We start from the raw sequence: 6000 nt of genomic DNA on the forward strand, positions 1-6000 counted from the left end.
CACCATCCTCATCCTCCTTTTCATTTTGTCTCTCTTCTCTTTTTTCTTAAAAAGCTTCATCAGTTTCGTTTCTTCACTGTATTTGTAATTTTGTGAAAGCTTTTCCATGATTTGTTTTGTGACCTTTTCCTTTAAGATATTAGTGAAAAGTCTCAGTTTTTTGCGAAAAGCTTTTAGAGTTTTGTGAAAGGTCGTTCTTTAAGGTTCCTTTTGGGAAAACTGATTCCTAGAGAAAAATTCTTGATGCTTAGTTTAGGTTTGTTCTTGTTATTTGTTTGGACCGAAAGTATTAAGCTAAATGTTCCAACTCTATAAAATGGATTTCGTTGTTCCCAATATAATTTTTTTACTATGCAAGTTGTTCCCTTGTCGTGAATTCATGATGTATTTACATGTTTTCCCAGCTCTTTGCCTCTATCTATCCCTCCTCAAGGTCTCATTTTTTGTTAAGTTTAAAAATATTTCAACAAACAGGCCGAGCAGCTGCCTAGACAAAGCCGACCACTACAGCAACCACCAAAAATAGAGATTATCTCCTTTTATTAGGACCCGGAAATTAATCAGTTCCCAACACTACATTAGCTCAAGCAGAGTTTAAACTCCACAGCGTCCGCAATAATCATGAAAGGGAAATGGTATTTTAATGGAAAAATTAGAAATAAATACAAATACAACACAGCCTACCAAGGTAACATTGAATCGGCCAGTATTTAAGGTGGAAAAAAACAACCTAAACAATGTCCGTGGGAGGAGAAACAATCGATTGGCGATGATATAAGAAAAAACTATGATAATGGTTAGTAATTTCAAAATAACAAAATAACATATTATCTTATTATTTGGCCAACAAACGGAGGCTCCACATTCGCTCTCATGGTCTAAAAGTTTCCACGTTAATCGGAGCAAATAAGAGAAATTAAAATTACCCACCACTGCCATTACAATAAATATTAGTCCAAAATACCCATATATCAATCTATAAATTACGCACCATTGATATTAAGTTTAACAATGAAAAGAAAATATTATATATATCCAGCGCCCAGGCCTAAGCAAGAAGGTACCTGGGGCGCCATATGACTCCATGCCCATCCGCCCCTGATGATTGATCAGCCTACGTGCAATTAGCGATTAAGCAATAGCCATTAGGGCATAGCTGATGTAGATTATAACTTGGGCGGGCGGCCGCTGTTGACAAAATCCGAGTCTGCGACCTGCTCAGCGTGAGAGGGCGCTCAACATGGTGGCAACACTCAAGGCCTGCCACCGGTTCTCGGCTGCGCCACAGTGTCAGTTTGTTTGCAGCATGCCAGGACCAATAACGACGGCAAGGCAAGGGCTCAACTGCACAAGGGAGATTACATAGGTATAAGGTATTGACGTAGACAAACTGTGTCTAGATGATATTGATAAATGATGATCAAAACCGCATGTTAAAACATCCATGTAGATGATAGATTGCTGATCAATATTACTCGTTGATATATTGCAACAGGCCGTTGATGATCTTATTTCCAAGCAAAGTGTTACCCAGTTAATTTTGCCAGATAAAACAATGTCAGCTATGGATATTTTCAGCATGTCGAAGAAGTGGACTGTTATCCCAATATTTGTGACTATGGTATTGGTTGAAAGAAGTTTTTCAATGTTGCAGTTGTTGGAGAACCCATTTGAGATTTTGAGGTCTATAATTTCTCAAGGAAGGTTAAACACTTTGCCAAATTTATGCATTGAGAAGAAATTATTAGTTGAGATTGGATATTGATGTCATCATCAACAATGGCTTCACATCGAAAACTATTTGAAGAAACTTTTAAGCTAATAATATAGTGTTTGCTATATATACATATTATGTTTATCCCGTGTTCATCGAGGCTATCTCATATATATGCATATTATACATAATGATACTCATTTTATATTATAAATACTATTATTTTCATTTAGGATAAACTCATAGGTAGGGACGTATTATTAAAGGGTACCAAAGGGAATGGATAAAACAAGGAAAGAATTTGAATTAAGATGAGAAAAAGGATTTTAGGTGGGAACAAAATTATGGAAAAAAATGAGAACAAGATTATGGAAAACAAAAGTTGACCTAGAATTTGCTTGGAAATTCAAACAGGCATACAATCTTGACTATAAGCATGTGTGCACATGTTAGACGTCGGTACCTCTGGACTCGTAGTTATCCGTAACTACACCCAAAGGAGCTGAGCAACCGGACCCCTGGGTCCGACTCCAACTCACCGGACCAACGGTCTCGGACCCGTATCCCGCTCGGGGTCGGGTCCGATGTCACCACGTGTCCCGAAGAAGGAAGCACTCAGACAAAACAGCCAGGGGCCCCGGACCTCCCACGGGGTCCCGGACCCCCATATACTATCCGGACCCCTTGGCAGGGAGGGAATAGACTTGGCCACCTACCGCATTCAATGCGGGAGGCGTTAAAGAGCGCTCTGCCACAGCAGAGCCCGAGGAGACTTTCGCCAGGCCGTACTGTTGACCGCGCGTTACCAAGGTACACTATACAGCTGCTGGCGCCACTCACGCCACGCGCGTCAGTCTGCTACACCAGTTAGACACGACAACTCGGCGACGGAGTATCATAACGCCTACACAGTAGACCCAACAGTCTACGCCGCAACCTACACTGCCCCAACGGGCGTCTCGCCGATGAGACAGGAGAAGACCCCCCTCGGCCAGAGAGTCTACAGGACGATGAAGTGTATCCGGTAAGAGATTCTACATCACTGTAGCACCACTACTGTCTAGTAAAGTATACATCCTTGTTGGGCCCACCTGTCGGGGTCCGACGCCGGTGTACGCGTCCTCCTTGCTCTATAAAAGGGAGACGCCCGTTAGAGGAAGGCTCAAGTAAAAAGGGAGACTTGGGGGCAGAGGATAGACTCATTCATTCCTAGTGCAATACACCACACAGTGGATGTAGGGTATTACGCTCCGACGGCCCGAACCACTCTAAATTCGTGTGTTCTTGCGTTCTTGCCCCGAAGCTAGATCGGCCTAATAGCTTAGCACTTCCCCGAGTACTCCCCCTCGGGGAATAGGCGGGTGCGTTCCATCACCCGGCTGTGGGTACCCCCAAAAGCCCGCGACATTTGGCGCCGTCCGTGGGGAAGATGCAGGCGTTGGCTGGATCTTCAGGCTTCTAAGGTTGAGCTCATCCTCTGCAACAACGACGAGAAGATGAAAAGAGGCATCGCGTCACCCACGCCGCATGACACGGCACCGAGATGATGATGCCCTCGGTGCGGCGGCGCGCGGCAGCGGCGCCTGCTATGCGTCGCCACTGCGACACCTCAAGGCCGGCGCGACGGCGCGCAGCAGAGATACCCGCTGTGCGTCACCCTACAACACCTCTGCGTCGGCTCAAGATTTTCTCTCAAGCAACCGCCAGGGTTCCCCGGCGGCGGCATGATGTCGGCTCAAGGCTTTCTCTCAACACGAAGCCTGGAGCCAACCACTGTCTCTCGGGGGAAGTTGACCGTCGACTCCTCCCTCCCCAGGACCGAGTCTCTCTCGGTGCTGCTGCAGACAGGACTCCGCCACCAGGCGCGGGGGCCCAATGCCAGCACCAAGGTCGAGCCGGCGAACGACCGCCCTTCTACACGCTCCGTGCTCATTCAAACGAGCACCCAGCTCGTGATGAGCGGTCATCGGGCCGGCTTCCGACGGCAGACGGTGACAGCTGGCAACGGCAGGGCCACTCCCATTCAAAGCCAAAGAATTTGTTCTCATGCTATCTGAGCATAGGACAACTCTTGTGCTGGGAGGAGCCCCGCAAGCTCCGAGGTGATGCTGGATGATGTTGTACAAGCATGTCCAGGGCGCCATCGCACCAACGACTCAGAAGAGCCCCCAAGATGGCAGCTCTAGTACGGCCAGCAACGTGCACGCCTTGCGGGGCGACGGCTGTAGGTTATCACTAGATAGGATTGAGTGTGTTTCTCCTTTGTAATGATTTGGTGCCTACGTGTGGTCCAGAGAGGTAAAGGTCCGCTCGTGTAAACCCGATCTCTGGCTTCATCGCACAAACAGGCGACACCAGCAAGTGGTCCAGAGCGGTAGAGGTCCGCCCTCGTAATCCCGACCTCTTATGTACACCACGAGTCAAGCAATAAAGGAGATTTGCTTTCTCAGTCCTATCTTTACTTTAACCTAATAACACTTGTTCGTTCAACCTGCATGTTTCTTTCTCCTGCACGGAGTTTTTTCTTTAGTTGCTAACAATCCAAATTGAGTTGCTAGCTTGTGGTCAAGTTGGGACACCCCTTCTAGCTGGAAGGCAGTTCGGACCCCTAGGGACCTGCTCAGGAGAAGTGGTGCCCGTATCCTGGGGTAGAGAAGTTCTGCGTAGCTTAGCCTGGTAATGTACCCTAAGCCTACGTACTTCACTGCCCTGTTACGAGTCTCCTAGTATCCGAGTCTGCTGTCACTAGAGGTCCCGGGCTCCTTTCTAGTATAAGGCCAGGTTTCCTACACCTTGCTACAAGGACCGGTGACGTAATTCATGGGATCGTCAGCAATGATCCAAGTCCACTCCGGTGGCCCGCTCCGGCGGAGACCGCTCGCCACGGTCGATCCAAGTCCACTCCGGTGGCCCGCTCCGGCGGAGACCGCTCGCCACGGTCGATCCAAGTCCACTCCGGTGGCCCGCTCCGGCGGAGACCGCTCGCCAGGGTCGATCCAAGTCCACTCCGGTGGCCCGCTCCGCGCGGAGACCGCTCGCCACGGTCGATCTAAGTCCACTCCGGTGGCCCGCTCCGGCGGAGACCGCTCGCCACGGTCGCTCCAAGTCCACTCTGGTGGCCCGCTCCGGCGGAGACCGCTCGCCACGGTCGCTCCAAGTCCACTCCGGTGGCTCGCTCCGGCGGAGACCGCTCGCCACGGTCGATCCAAGTCCACTCCGGTGGCCCGCTCCGGCGGAGGCCGCTCGCCACGGTCGCTCCAAGTCCACTCCGGTGGCCCGCTCCGGCGGAGACCGCTCGCCACGGTCGCCTGGAGCCGGGTCCGGGGAAGTAGTGCTAGCTCCCTGGGCGGTTCAAGGTCCGAGCAGCCGCTTAGCTCGGTTCCGTACCCTAAGCCTGCACCTTCGCCGCCCTGCGGAGAGCGCTCTAGTACCTGAACCTGGCAACAAGTGCTACGGCCTTGAAGGGGTCCGGAGCACTCGCTCTCAACATGAGCACGCCAACACAATCAGCATTGCGTCACAATAATGGCCCCACCTGCAGGTTCGTACCTCTCCCGAGGTGGGCCCGGGGGCCACTGTCGGTACCTCTGGACTAGGGTACCACCTCTTGCTGTGTCAAGACTCGTAGTTATCCGTAACTACACCCAAAGGAGCTGAGTAACCGGACCCCTGGGGTCCGACTCCATCTCACCGGACCAATGGTCTCGGACCCGTATCCCGCTCGGGGTCGGGTCCGGTGTCACCACGTGTCCCGGAGAAGAAAGCACTCAGACAAAACAGCCAGGGGCCCTGGACCTCCCACGGGGTCCCGGACCCCCATATACTATCCGGACCCCTCGGCAGGGAGGGAATAGACACCCCGCCTGGGGGGTCCGGAGCCGCCACGTGTCCGCAGACGCAGATACGCACGCGGCTGCCAAGCCTCCTCGGGAAGACTTGGCCACCTACCACATTCAATGCAGGAGGCGTTAAAGAGCGCTCTGTCACAGCAGAGCCCGAGTAGACTTTCGCTAGGCTATACTGTTGACCGCGTGTTACCAAGGTACACTATACAGCTGCTGGCGCCACTCACGCCACGCGCGTCAGTCTGCTACACCAGTTAGACACGACAACTCGGCGACGGAGTATCATAACGCCTACACGGTAGACCCAACAGTCTACGCCGCAACCTACACTGCCTTAACGGGCGCCTCACTGATGAGACAGGAGAAGACCCCCCTCGGCCAGAGAGTCTACAGGACGATGAAGTGTATCCGGCAAGAGATTCTACATCACTGTAGCACCAC

The sequence above is a fragment of the Panicum virgatum genome, chromosome 2K (assembly GCF_016808335.1).
Source record: "Panicum virgatum strain AP13 chromosome 2K, P.virgatum_v5, whole genome shotgun sequence".
NCBI lineage: Eukaryota > Viridiplantae > Streptophyta > Magnoliopsida > Poales > Poaceae > Panicum > Panicum virgatum.